The following is a 15,654-nucleotide window of genomic DNA, read 5'->3' on the forward strand; positions in this document are numbered from 1 at the left end:
TATCCCACCCTTTCTCCAAGATACTAAGATATCTTGAGAATATAACTTGTTCAGATATTTTTGCTAGGTGCTTAGAAGACTTGGGGTACAGGCCGTGTGGCATGATTTTGCATAAAATTTGCACACGCAGGTATATATGTATAAGTGCCATTTTTAGGCCTCTAAGCAAATTAAAATGGTGTGTGGCCAGGATCTCATCAGCACTGTGCTTTGTGACAGGCCCAGCTTTGTACAGCTACCCTGTAGCAAAGGCACTATGTTCCTTGAAGACTGATTGACAGATGTTTAACACACACTTAAAGCACATGGTTTCCCCCAGAGAATCCTGGGAAATGTAGTTTGCTGAGAATTGTAGTTCTGTGTGTAGCTTACCCTGTGTTCTGCCTCTGCAGTTGGTGGCAGCAATGCTTCTGAATACCAGTTGCTGGAAACCACAGGAAGGGAGAGTGCTCTGGTGCTTGAATTCTGCTCTTAGGTTTCCCAAATGCATCTGGTTGGCCACCGTGAAAACAGGATGCTGAACTAGATGAACCATTGGCCTGATCCAGGATACTGTTCTTATTTTCCTAAGTTCCCAGAATTATTTGAAGAAAGCCATGTGCTTTAAATGTATGGTGTGAATGTGACCAATGTCTACTTAAAACTATTTTATTTAAGCAAGCCTACCCAAACGGATAACTTAGTTACCTATATGCATTTTAACTTTTACTGACCCTATCTATCTATCTATCTATCTATCATCTATCTATCTATATCTATCTATCTATCTATCTATCATCTATCTATCTATCATCTATCTATCTATCATCTATCTATCTATCATCTATCTATCTATCATCTATCTATCTATCTATCTATCTATCTATCTATCTATCTATCTATCTATCTATCATCTATCTATCTATCTATATCTATATCTATCTATCTATCATCTATCTATCTATCATCTATCATCTATCATCTATCTATCTATCTATCTATCTATCTATCTATCATCTATCATCTATCTATCTATCATCTATCTATCTATCTATCTATCTATCTATCTATCTATCATCTATCTATCTATCTATCTATCTATCTATCTATCATCTATCATCTATCATCTATCATCTATCATCTATCTATCATCTATCATCTATCTATCTATCTATCATCTATCTATCTAGCTATCAGCTATCAGCTATCAGCTATCTATCATCTGTTTCTAATAGTTTTGCAGGTTTTAGTTGTGTTTTACCTATAATTTTATTGCACAAAGACCTTGATTTCAGGGCTCTTAACACCCCTGCTCAGTCCACCTGCTTTTATTCTTTCTTTATAATTGGAGGGTTATATTGAGTGTCAGTGTCTTAAATATTTTAAAGAGAGGCCAGAAAGGAGAAAGTTCACATCACCTAATGAAGACATACTTCGCATACAGAATGTGTTTGTTGACCAGGAACAAAAAGCTGCTTAATCATTTCACCTCAGAGAGAATTCCTGGAATCTTCAGTATTCTGTATCAGAAATCTCATAACTCCTAATGTGTTGGGGATGCGGATCTGTCTTAAAAAAACAAAAGCTCACTTTCTGGGGAATAAAATGTTTGGATTACAGTCCTTTATTTCACTGAGAAAGTATTCTTTGTGCCATAGGAGTTACTAGGGAACACTGAATTCTTTTTTCTGATGTTCAGTGTATTTGAACATAGGAAGTGGCCTTCTCTTTCAACGTACTATTGGTCCATTTAGCTCAATATTAGCTGCACTGATTGGCAGTGGCTCTCCAGGGTTTCAGGCAGGTCTATTTCCCCAATCCTACCTAGAGCCAGGATTTGACCTTGGGAGCTTCTGCATGTAAACAGCTTCCTCGCACTAAGCCATGGCTCTTCCTATTATTATTATTATTATTATTATTATTATTATTATTATTATTATTATTATTGAAAAGTTCAGTTAAAACTGCCAGCAGCAATAAATAAACACTATCATGCAAAATACCCCCACCCAAAAAACCCAGCTACCTTGTGGAAATGCTAATTGAACTACCTATGTTGCAGCATCCCACATTAAAAGGAAAAAAGCATAATATCTGCCAAAAGCTTTCTAGAAGAGTCTGATTTTGTCCTGGTGCTTAAAGCAGTATTATAAAAACGATGCTGTATTCCTCATTGGTCCGGTCTACACATTACGCTGAGCCAAGCCATGGCTTAGTGCAAACACAAGAGCTTGTGAGCTCCTGGAAAGGATATTGTGGCCACTTCTTCCTTCCTCACTCATTTTGCTGGTTCAGCAGGGCATGTCACCCTAACCAAGGCTTGCAGTTTAGCTCTCTCCAGACCAGCCATAAGTTATATCCAAGATTCCCTCCCCTGTCTTCATAGTGGAGTTGTCCCAGCCCCATCATCATTTTGTAGCCCTTTTCTGAATCCTTTTCCAGCTCTACAATTTCCATTTGAGGTGTGGACACCAGAACTGTGCATGGTATTCACATTGTATTACAAATGGAATACACTAGCAGTTTCATTCTCAGTCCCTGACCTAATGATCCATAACATGGAATTCACGTATTTCACAGCTGCTGCACATTGGGTTGACATCTTCATCGATCTGTCCGCCATGACCTCAGGGTCTCTTTCCTTGTCAATCACATGAGTTCAGACCCCTTGAGAGGTTTTGCCCCAATGTGCACCACTTTAAAGTTGTTTGCATTGAATTGCATTTGCTGTTTCAAAGTGCATCCATCCAGTTTGGAGAGATCCTTTTAGAGCTTTGGGTAATTTTTTGTTTGCTTGTTTGTTTTTTACCACTGCAAATAATTGGTGTCATTGGCAAACATGGCCACATTACTGCTCACTTCTACACCAGATCATGTATGAACAGTTTTAAAAGCTCCCGATCCTGATCCAATTCCTTGGTGGAACCCACATCTTGCTTGCCTCCATTGGGAGAACTGTCCGTTTATTCCTACTTCCTCTTCTTTAACAAGTTACTGAACAATGAGACGACCTCACCTCTTATCCCATGATTGCTAATCTTACTCAGGAAACTTTGGTGAAGAAGTTTAACAAACACTTTTGGAAAGTTTTTGATGCAATGTCTACTGAGTCACCCCTATCCACATGCTTAGTATTAACCCTCCAAACCTCTAAAAGGTTAATTAGCTAGGATGTACCCTTGCAGAAGCCATAGGAGTTGTTCTTCAGCAAGACTTGCTCTTCCATATGCTTTGTCATTTTATCTTCGGGCATGCTTTCTACCAGTTTCCCCAGAACAGATGTTAAGCTAACCAGTCTGCCATTTCAAGGATACCCACTCCCTTTTTTAAAAAATGATGTTGCATTGGACACTTTCCAGCCCTCAAAATCAGGGACTGACCTTAGGGACAAGTTACATATTTTTGTTCAAAGATCAACTATTTCACACTTGAGTTCCTTAAGAACTCTCAATGAATGCCATCTGGACCTGGAGGTCTGTTAGTTTTTAATTTGTCAATAAGGCCCAGAACTTCAGCTTTTGTCATCACTGTTTGCCTCTCTTCCTAAAAGGTTTCAAAATCATTGAAAAGTGGGTGGAGCAATCAATGCAAATTTTACCTTTGTTCTGTAAGCTAGTTTGCACACATGCACACAAACACACACCCCAATTTAGGCAGCCGAGAGGCATTAATAGTTCAAGCCTCACTGCAGTCAGGCAAAAGCACTTAATGGTGCAAAGCAGGACCTTTCAAGGGGGCTGGCAGGAGGAGGGCTATGACCTGGGGAAAGTGTCAAGATCTGAGGATCCATACCTCTTATTTAACCCACCATCACTTTACATTAAGAAAGCATGCTGACTGAAGGTTCATCTTCTCAATGCTGCTGGAGTTGTCAACTACCAAAGAACTCCCCTCACCATGTGCTCTCTTGTGGCTTTTATATAATCTGCCATGGCTGTACAAGATCCCCATGTGAGCAGTGCCTAATAAAGCTTTCAAGGAAATGTTAGAGAAGCATTAAAGCTAAGCAGCATATAAATGACATGAACTCATAAATTTACGAGTATTATAATTGAACAGTGTGGGATTCAGCATCTGGAAGATGGGGAAATAAATCATGCAATTTGTTTTATTGCTCCTGAATACGGTATATCTTGGTACCATTGAACAGTCTTTTGGTGTATGAACTGCAAATCTCTCTTCAGCTATGCAAGTACAAAACAAAATGGTTTATCTTAGAACCTAGAGTTCAAATAGTTTTCATTTTGAAAAGATTGTGACTGGTGGTGCAGCCAGAGAGATTACTTCAAGATGAAAGGGATCTGAGGGCAGCAGCCCAGTAGCGGTTTTAGGGGATGAGTTTGGGTGTTTGGTGCTACATCTCTGACGCAATTTCTCTTCATTATCACCCACTCCAGTAGATGTTAATGAAGCTGACCCTGAAACATGCTATCTGAAACACTCACAGCCCCTTCAACACTACTGAGTTATGAGGAGGAAGTTCTGCTTGTGGCGACTGCACCGTACAAGGCTCTATCATAGGGCTGTGACTTGAAACTGGGCATTTTTTGCTGTCACCATTTGAATGCCCTTCTTTCTGTCATATTTGAAGCATCATCTATTAGTTACTTCAAACTTACATTTTTGCCCAGACTTTCCCTGATCTGTAAGATTGGACTCTGTTTTATGCCCTTGAATCCTTTGAATCTTTGCTTATTTGCTTTTAAATGCTTTTATATGTTTTACACTGTTGTTTTATTGGTTTGAAATTGCATTCTTGTTTTAATTACATCTATCCATCAATAAAGCTTTGATATTTATAAAATATTGGGTGGTTTATAAATGCTTAAAAATACTATAAGGTTTTTCTGAACAGACAAGTGGTGTAAAATCACTATGAAATGTAAAAAAAGCAAAATAAACATTTTTCTGTCAAAGGCTTCCATTCCTAGCCATGCCTTTGCTGAAGCCTAAGTAAACCAGATAGTGAAATGCATTGCAGGTTGTTTTGAAAAAAAATCCATTTCACAAAAAAAGACAACCCTCCAAAAGGCTAATTCTAAGGCTTAGGTTTCTCATGTGATGACGTGTTTATGGAGCCCTGGGCTCTTCCTGTGAGCAAGAAAAGGCTCCCCCTGGTCATTTTTGCACCCTGTGCACAGCCCATAAAAGGTGGATAATACACAGGGCAACAATTTTTTACTTTTTGAATGTTGTCTAGATTTCTACAACTGATTTAGGGTATTTTTGCACTGCTGAATCAGGAAATGGCATCCATTTCTCTCCATCAGGTCAGGTTTACTGTAAACTGAATGGTGGGCATTGATAAAGGTAAATAAACGTAAATTGCATGTTGCTTCACCATTTTTCAAACTTCAGGGCTTGAACTTCCGTTTCTTGGAACTCCTGGAATGCTCAGCAGCAGGGAGGTCTCTCTTCAGTAGTCAGCCATCATGACTGCGTCCCAGCGACCCTGATACCTGGTCTCCATCTCTTTCATGTCCTGATGGAATCTCTCCCCCTGCTCATCACTCATTGAACCCAGGTTCTCAGGAAACCGGTCCATATGTGAAAATAGGTAGTGCATCTTGATGCTCATGTTGCAACCCAGGTTTCCGAAAGCAGTCAGCATGTTGTTGACAAGTTCTGCGTAGTTTCTGGCCTTATTGCTGCCAAGAAAGTTCTTCACTACCAGAACAAATGCCTTCCATGCTTCCAGTTCCACTTCGTTCATTGAGTTTCCGAATTGTGGATCTCTGATGAGCTGACAGATCTGAGGACCGTCAAAGATGCCAGCTTTCAACTTCTCCATGGTCAATCCTGGAAAAGCCTGGCACAAGTAAGTGAAGCAGTCACCATCCTTGTCCAGAGCCTTGGTGAACTGCTTGATTAAGCCGAGCTTGATGTGCAGCGGTGGGAAGAGTATTCTGTCTCTGTCCACCAGAGGGTCGTTTATGATGTTCCTTTTTTTGCAAGGCACCAATTCCTCCCGCACAGGCCAGTCCTTCTTTGTGTAATGCTGAGCACGGTCCCTACTATCCCACATGCACAGAAAACATGGGTACTTGGTGAAGCCAGACTGTTGCCCCAACAAAAAGTTCACCATATTCAGGTCAACACAAATAAACCACTTATGCTGATCATAACCAATTTTCTTCAGCACATACTTCACCGCTTCATAGTTCTCCTTCAGTGTACTCGAGTGAGCCAGGGGTATAGAGGCAAACTGGTTGCTGTTGTGTAGCAGAACACATTTCAGTGATCACTTCCTGCTGTCAATGAACAGTCTCCAATCTTTGGGTTCGTACTGTGGCACTCCAAGCTTGAGCAGAAGCTGCGCAATATCTGCACAGTACACCAAGTCCTTCTCTTCTGAGAAAAAACGGAGGTACTATTGATGCCTGTTGCGGAAGAAGCTGATGCAAGCACTGTCAGAGAGGAGGTTTTTTTCTTCACTCTGGATGCCAACAGTTCGGCAGAGTCCTTTGACAAGCTGAGGTCGCGAACTAGATCATTCAACTCCTTTTGGGAAAATGGATGTGGAGCATCATGTTCAAGAACCACTTCTTCTTCTTCATGTCCTTCAACATGGGAGGCATCTTCGTCACTAATGTCAGGAAGTTCTCCGAAGATAGGCACTGGAATTTCATCACAATGAGCTACAGGACGACGTGCTGATTGAAGATCAGGATACTTCGTGGGGCGGCTGCCCCATTAACTTAGTTTTAATCCCCCAACTTTATGCTTTGCTGCACCAATTTATGGAAGATTTCGAGGTTTTATGACTTCAAACTGATCCCTTTTCGACATAATCACCCAGACCTGAATCATCGGACCTGAATACTTCTTGTCATTAAAATAATCATTTCCAATCAAAACAATTATTTGACATGGCATTTTACCCCCACCAACTTCTTCTAAAATGCTCCACACAAGCGTACATGTGAACAAAAATGTAAAAAACCGACATGTGGCCATAGCTCAAAAACTTGACCTGATTGAGCAAAACCAATGTGATTTTGGGATTCAGCGCATCAGATTTGTCCTAAATCAACTGAAAAAATGCAGACAACAAATTTGTTGTTGACCAGTGAATTGTAGGATTATGTACTGTTCCAACTTAAAGTTTCCAAAGCTCTTTCAAGAAAGCCTGGCAGCCTACTGGATCCTGTATGAACATAAGAATAGCTTTGTTGGGTCAGAGAAAGTGTCCATCCAGGCCAGTGTTCAACTGCAATAGTGTTAAACCAGATGCTCAGTCTGTCATCAGAAGCAAGATGGACTGAGATGTTTTGACCCCTGAGGCAAAATGCCCCATTGCCTCCCCTGATCCAGCCCCTGGGTGCATGATGTGCAGGGGCCATGAGCCACTGCAAGGGCTTCTCCTCAAGGAAAGGCCCTTGCAAAGCCCTGCCAACTTGCCTCCTAATTCCTCACAACAGTCAGGAATGCTTACATTCTGGTACTGGCCAGAGTCTCAATGCACCTGTGTCACCCCACCTCCTCTTCCCATAACCCACTCCATCATAGCACTGACATCCTCATGTCTCAGGAAGGCCACTGTAGTGTTGTTGCACCTGAGCACAATGGCTGTGTGGTTACAGAGGTGGCAGCAGAACAAGCCTCCAAGGAGAACACCACTGCTGTCATTACCACTGTGGTGGTGATGGTCAGAGGCAATGTGTTCCTTGGAGGCCTGATCTGCCACCTCTGTGGATCATGCTGCCCAAAGTGGGTTCCCTCACCCTGATTCATGGGTGGGCCAGCCTTCATTTAAGGTAAGCATTGCCAGGGACCTTTCAAGGCCTGTGCCACAGTAGGGGCTCCTACTGATCACCATGGAACTGTGTCCCTGCATGTCTTGTTTCTCGCCGCTGTTATGGCCTCCTTCAGAGAACTTCCTGAATAGGCATTCATCTGTGGTGTGCAGTGAACTTTCTCATAGGGAAACAGTTATGGCCAGAGGCAAGGGTGATTGAGGGGCGTGTGTGATATCACATGCACAAGCATCACGCCTCTCCCCCTAAGCCAGGCAGAAGCTTCCAAGACTTTGCGAAGGAGATTCCAGGGCTCTGACAGGATGCCTTCTTCTCAAAGCTGGGCAGCCTTTGGGAAGGTGGTGAGTGGGCCTCTCTCCCTAAGCTGGGGAGAGGCTTCTGGGCTTGGGGAAGGAGATGCCAAGGGAACATTTAGGGGACTAGCCTAGTCCTCCTAGTCCATTGACCGTGCACTACTGGCATTCATCCTGATTTGCTTGTAGGTAATTCCATGAAAATTCCATTGTTAACATGTTTTATATCATCTTCATGTACAGTTATCATTTTAAAGATAACTTCCCAAAGTTTAATTATCCGACAAACTGAAATGCCAATCAATTTTCATGAGGACATTTATTTATTTTTTAATGGCAAACTGAAGTGGAAATGTGGAAAACTGAATTTCTTCCAACTGGAAAAAATGAGAAGCTGAGAGAAACCAGATTTGCCCCTCCCTTTCTGGGCTTAATTGAAGCATATGCATCCAAGAAGGCCGCAGTGATTATTTTTAAAATGAACAAAAGGGCCGTCACAAATACCTTTCCCACCTTGGGGGAAAAAAAGGTAATTGCAACAAAAATCCTGTATCTCAGCCATCTCAACCATGAGTATTTCACTGAAATTTTCTCTTCGCTTTGATGCAGTTTCAAAGGTACTATTCCCCACCACCTCAGTAATTGATGGAGAATGGTCAGGGAGGGAGATGTCCGATAATTTTTTTGGCATGTCAGTAATTGCAATGTCTAGTTCTCTGTATGTGGATATGGGTAGAACTGTCTTGAAGTCTTTTCACTGTGCTCTGCTTTTTCCTTTTGGATTCCAGATATGGGGAGAAACAAAAGAAAACCATACTTTCAGCCCTTGCCTATTAGCTTCCAGAGCTAGTTCATATTAGTCTGTCTGCTCCCCATGTCATCTCAGGACCTTTTGTCACTTAAGGTAAAGCAGGAATGCCATTTCACTACTGCTCCAATTCATGATTGTAATCAAGGTAAGAGACTCAAGATTATATCCAAAGCTAGTCCTAATTACAACAGATCTACTGAAGGTAATGAATGTAACTAAGGTCCCATCTTCAGTATACATTTAAAGCAGTATGCCATCTCAGCTGCCCAGGACCTCCATACATACTGCCCAGGCTTGCACCATGGGAGGTCACATTGGTGCTGCTAATTGGTGCTGCGACTTCATCCCCAGAGACACACCCAATTGTCTCTTGAGACAGACGGATGCCAACAACAACAATACCACTTTAAATGGTCATGGCTTTCCCCCATGAATTCTGGGAGCTGTAGTTTATTAACAGTGCTGAAATTTGTTTGGGGACCTTGTTAAAATCCCTGGCTTAAGACATTATCCACTTTCCATATGCTATATTGACCCCTGGCTGCTTCCCATCAACTTCAAAGCCAGCAAATAATTGTGTCTCACCCTACTTTCTTCTTCTTCTTCTTCTTCTTCTTCTTCTTCTTCTTCTTCTTCTTCTTCTTCTTCTGCGATCACTCATAGCTGAGTAATGTTGTCTTCCACAAACACGGTTTTAACAATGAGTCCATAAGTGACTGTGGAGGCCAGTTCTGGATCCACATGTCCTTCCACAGTGGGGACATTGGTTTCCAGGTGGGAGTTGATCACGGTGTGGATTTGCCAAGCATGCCTTCCTCTTAGCATGTTTCTCCCTTGTGTTCTGAGTTCAAGTGTTTTCAAAGTCCATGACACCTTTGGTAAAGGCTCTTCTCCAATTAGAGCACTCACAGGCAAGTGTTTCCCAATTGTTAGTGTTTATACTACATTTTTAAACATCTGCCTTGAGACAGTCTTTAACTGTCTCTTCTGTTGACCACCAGCATTACGCTTCCCATTTTAAAGTTTGGAATAGAGTAGTTGCTTTGGAAGACAATAATCAGGCATCTGCACAACATGTCCAGTCCAACAAAGTTCATGTTGAAGAATCATTGCTTCAACACTGGTGATCTTTGCTTTTTCTAGTACACTGGTATTAGTTTGCCTGTCTTCCCAAGTGATGTGTAAATTTTTTCAGAGACACTGTTGATGGAATCTTTCGAGAAGTTGGAGATGACGTTTATAGGTTGTCCATGTTTTACAAGCATACAGTAAGGTTGGTGGTACAATAGCTTTTTAAACAAGCATTTTGGTTACCCTGCGAATGTCCCGGTCCTGAAACACTCTGCACTTCAATTGGGAGAAAGCCGCACTTGTAGAGCTTAGGTGATGCTGGATTTCAGCATCCATGTCGGCCCTTGTGGAAAGATAACTACCCAAGTAGGAGAAATGATCAACATTTTCCAATGTTACACCATTGAGTTGGATTTGTAGCACTGCAGAGGGGTAATTTTGTACTTGTTGGTGCAGCACTTTGGTTTTTGGGATGCTGAGCTATAGACCAAGTTTTTTGTAAGCTTCTGAGAAGACATTTAGGATGGTTTGGAGTTTCTCCTCTGAGCGTGCACACACTATGTTGTCATTAGCATACTGAAGCTCTATGACGGAAGTTACGGTAACCTTACTCTTTGCTTTCAGCCTGCTCAGATTGAAGAGCTTTCCATCTGTTCGATATATGATTTCTACTGCTGTGGGGAGTTTCCCTTTGACAAAGTATAGGATCATGGCAATGAAAATAATGAATAGAGTTGAGGCAATAACACAACCCTGTTTAACACCTGATCCCACTGTGAATGGTTCACTTTGAGAGCCATTGTTATCTGTGATTGTTGCTGTCATATTATCATGGAGGAGCCGAATGATGTCCACAAATTTATCTGGGCAGCCAATTTTCAGAAGGACAGTCCACAGGGCATTACAATTTACAGCGTCGAAATCCTTAGTCAGGTCAATAAACGCCATATACAGGGGTTGGTTTGGTTCTCTGCATTTTTCTTGAAGCTGTTGAGCAGTGAAAATCATGTCCACTGTCCCCCTAGAAGGCCGAAAACCATTTTGGGATTCAGGAAGGGTCACCTCGGATATTGTTAAGAAATAGTTTGCTAAGATCCTTGCAAGAATTTTGCTGGCTGCAGCTAATAGAGAGATGCCTTAATAGTTTCTGCAATCAGTTCTGTCACCTTTTTTTAAAAGAGAGTGATAATTTTAGCATTCCTAAAGTCTGCTGGGATCTCTACTGTCTCCCAGATTTTTTCGATGAGCTTGTGAAATTGTTGTGTAAGTTCAATTTCATATATACTGGGGGAAAGCACATAATTGCCCCATGAATGTGCAATAAATGCCAGATCGAGCACTAAATGGTGGCTTGCAGGGCAATCCTGTTCACATATACACAGAAATAGATCCCATGAACTTCAATGGCACTTATGGGGGGGGGAGGCAAATAAAAGAGTGAGTGTGGGGGAAATGATTTGCATGGTTTGGAGAAAGTGGATTGAGAAAAGTGGAGAGGTAGAACCTGGGGTCATCCAATTAAACTGAGTATTGGAAGGTTCAAGATAGGCATAAGGAAGGACTTTTTTACATAGGACATAGTTAAAACAATAGAATTTGCACCCACAATATGTCATGATGACTGGCAACTTTGATGGTTTTGAAAGCTAAATAGAAAAATAATAAAGAAGAATATCAATGGCTGCAGGCAATGCTGGCTATATTTTACTTCCAGTGTTTGGAGCAGCATGTCTCTGAATACCTGTTGCTGGAAACCACAGAAGGGGATTCCTTTTCTACTCATGTCTTGTAAGTGGGCTTCCCATAGGCATCTGGTTACCCATTGTGAGAGAAGGGTACTGGAATAGATGGGCTTCTGGCTTGATCCAGCAGGGCTATTCACACATTTTTACTCCCAACCGAACTGCTTACTAATCTCACAGTGCAATCTTTTGCACTCAGAAGTAAGTTGCACAAAGTACAAATGAAACTTACTCCCAGGTAAATGTGCATAAATGATTGTAGCTTCAGTGTTGGTCTTCTTCACGTGTTGATGTATTCAGTACATGCTCTGAGATGTAAATTCTAGAAACAGACTTGAAGAATCCTGAAGAATGACCGCTCACAAATTTGGGAGCTTGCACTAAATTTTTTTAACAATACCTTAAAAATTAGTGAAAGCTGCCCAATAGCAAGAGAATAGGAAGAGAGTAAGAAGATCCCTGCAAAGACCCATCTAAATAATAATAATAATAATAATAATAATAATAATAATAATAATAATTTAATATTAATAATATTTAATAATATTTTAATATACCCTGCCCATCTAGCTGGGTTGCCCCAGCCACTCTGGGCAGCCTGTCATCTAGTCATGACAATGCAAGAAGTGCCCTTCTAGTCTAGCATCTTGTTTCCACAGTGGCCAGCGAGATGCTTGTGGGAAGTCTGCAAGCAGGACCGAAATGCACCTGCACTCTCCCCACTTGTGATTCTAAGAGACTAGCTTTCAGAGGCACATTGCCTCTGACAATGGAGATGGGATGTAGCCATCTTGGCCAGTAACCACTGGGGGCCTTATCCTCCACAAATACTTATTTTGAAGCCATCCAAGTTGATAGCCATCACCACTTCCTCTGGGAGTGAATCCCATAGTTTAAGTATGTGCTGTATGAAGAAACGTGTTCTGAATCTTCCAACATTCATGAACCAGCTGCAGGCAGTGGCAAACCAAATGTCTCTAGAAGCTAACAAGCAGGGCATAAAGGTTCAGTGGCCTGATGCTGTGTGGTTTTGTAAGCTACTTTGAGCTTCTCTACAATATATACATCTTATGAAACAAACAAACAAACAAACAAACAAACAAACAAACAAACAAACAGAAATAGGCAAGCGAAGGGCTGGGTGCTTCTCCACCACTGTGTCCTAGAACAAAGAGAGGATTGACAAGGAATGAGCAGAGGAAGCTTCCACTCAGGTGTGGTCTCTGACCCCTTGTGTGTAGCCGGTCGGGGCAGGGTAGGGAGCAAAGGTACATAAACCAGTGGAGGGGGAGTGCGACTGTTGCTGCAACTGTTCCATGGAGCTCAGACCTTGGAAAATCTGCCTAGAGGATGCTAAACTAGCGTGCATGCTATTTGGAGCCATAAAAAAATACTGTGCTAATTTTGATCGTGAAGAGATAACTATCTCTGTAATCTTTTGACGGGGAGTGCCCTTGACATATACCTTCAGCAGCTGTGTGCAGAGGAGATTTCAGCAGGTGCAGCTTGCAGGAGCTCTGGCTTTTTCTGCATCCGGCCACGTGGCATGAGAAAGATAGCCATCTCCTGCTTCGGTTCCCCAGCAACTGGTATTCAGAAAGCTGAAGCAGCTGTCATTTGGATATCATTGTGGTTGTGTCCAGATGGGTGTTTACTGTGGGATGGGTGGTGATTGTGCATGCAAAATTTGCCATGACAATTATTACAGTGAAGAAACCCCACTTTTCCCTAAAAAAAAAAAGTTTAATATTTTCTTAAGTTTTTGTATATGCTGGAAGATGCCCAGAGTAGCTGGGGCAACCTGGTCAGATGTGTGGAGTACAAATAAAACAACAACAACAACCATAACAACTTCTTGGCCTTTCCTTTTTCACTTTCCACCAGTGAAAACTGCTTTATTAGGGCAAATGGGGCACTCCCCTCACCTGCCAGTCCAGGAGGCAGCACTGCCTGTCAGCTCTGTCCTCTGTAGCCTTGGTGTTACCTTACATCTCAGCAGGGAGGAGGAAGGGGGGGGGAGCTAGCGCAAGTTGGCTCTGTCTCTTATTGGCTCTGGCTGCGCCTACTGTTGAGCTCCATGTCTCCTTCCCTACTAGCCTCAGTGGGCACAAGCCACTGCTGCTCTTTATAAAACCTGCATAGTACTGACCTTTTAAAAATATATATCCAGGAACACTTCACTGCTAGTGGCTATCTCACATCAGAGATTGAAATAAAAGATCAAGTGTTATTAAATCCTCATAAGATATCATGGTTGATATTTTCTCTCAGCAGTACAAAGAGACCTCTATTCATTTTCGAAACAGGTCTGATCACATGACAATCAGAATGGAAGCTATGCACAATGAGCATTCAAAATGCGACTTACTATTGTTGCATTTCCAGCTTAAACTTGACAACCCACATTGTAACTATTATCATGGCTAAATTCAACCCCCCCGGCAGAACTGTGCATTTGCTTTGTGGATGTGTAGGGGGAGATGGCGAGCAAGCATGCTGATATCAAGCATGGCACCTCTTGGTTCAGATTGCAGCTCAGTCCAACTTAGTTAGAATTTAATGGACACAGGGAGCTGCCTTATATCAAGTCAGACCAACTGGTCTGTCCAGCTTGGTATTACTCTGCATCAAAGATGAGGAACCTGTGGCTCTTCAGGTGCTGCACGACTACAACTCCCATAATCCCTGGCCATTGGCCATGCTTAGTGGGGCTGATAGGCAACGAGGTTTGACAACATTAGAAGGACCACTGGTTCTCTATCCCTGTTTTACATGATGTCTGGAGCAGTTCTCCAGGGCCTTAAATGGGGGGTCTTTCTCAGCCTTATCTGGAGATAACAGGGATTCAATCTGGATTCTTTCACATGCAAAACATGTGCTTTGCAGCCCTTCCATGGGAAACTGAATCAGATAGCTCAATATTATCTATTCAGAGGTTGGGAATTTCAGCCTAGGGGCCAAATGCCCTGAGGACTCTTCTCAGCCACGGAAGATGGATGGCGGCTAACAGATTGAGGTTGAATCCTGACAAGACAGAAGTACTGTTTTTGGGGGACAGGAGGCGGGCAGGTGTGGAGGATTCCCTGGTCCTGAATGGGGTAACCGTGCCCCTGAAGGACCAGGTGCGCAGCCTGGGAGTCATTTTGGACTCACAGCTGTCCATGGAGGCACAGGTCAAATCTGTGTCCAGGGCAGCTGTTTACCAGCTCCATCTGGTACGTAGGCTGAGACCCTATCTGCCTGCGGACTGTCTCGCCAGAGTGGTGCATGCTCTGGTTATCTCCCGCTTGGACTAGTGCAAAGCGCTGTATGTGGGGCTACCTTTGAAGGTGACTCGGAAACTACAACTAATCCAGAATGCGGCAGCTAGACTGGTGACTGGGGGCGGCCGCCGAGACCATATAACACCGGTCTTGAAAGACCTACATTGGCTCCCAGTACGTTTCCGAGCACAATTCAAAGTGTTGGTGCTGACCTTTAAAGCCCTAAACGGCCTCGGTCCAGTATACCTGAAGGAGCGTCTCCACCCCCATCATTCTGCCCGGACGCTGAGGTTCCCTCATTGCGAGAAGCAAAGCTACAGGGAACCAGGCAGAGGGCCTTCTCGGTAGTGGCGCCCGCCCTGTGGAATGCCCTTCCAGCAGATGTCAAAGCGATAAACAACTACCTGACATTCAGAAGGCATCTTAAGGCAGCCCTGTTCAGGGAAGTTTTTAACGTGTGATATTTTACTGTATTTTTGGTTTTTATGGAAGCCGCCCAGAGTGGCTGGGGAGGCCCAGCCAGATGGGCGGGGTATAAATAAATTATTATTATTATTATTATTATTATTATTATTATTATTATTATTATTATTACTTTCTCCCTGGGATAGTTCTTTCACTGGCCCTGCTCCACACCTGGCTGGAATGTGTGATACAGAAATAAACTCTATTTGCACCATGTAAAGTCATCTGGTTGAGAGATGGGTGTGGCTTTAGGGAAATTGTCTCATGGGCCAA

At 42.6% G+C, this 15,654-nt stretch overlaps 1 protein-coding gene across 1 annotated transcript in view; it reads left to right on the plus strand.

Moving 5' to 3' along the window:
- Window positions 1–4,637, plus strand: part of LOC308579280 (growth hormone secretagogue receptor type 1-like) — a gene marked incomplete at both ends in the record, with an annotated part of 81,751 nt that extends 77,114 nt beyond the window's left edge. Inside the window, one exon of the transcript XR_014004386.1 lies at window positions 4,380–4,637. The remainder of the gene's footprint in view (window positions 1–4,379) is intronic.
- Between the last annotated feature and the right edge of the window lie 11,017 nt (window positions 4,638–15,654).

The sequence above is a fragment of the Podarcis bocagei genome, assembly GCF_964188305.1.
Source record: "Podarcis bocagei genome assembly, chromosome: Z".
Classification (NCBI taxonomy): Eukaryota; Metazoa; Chordata; class Lepidosauria; order Squamata; family Lacertidae; genus Podarcis; species Podarcis bocagei.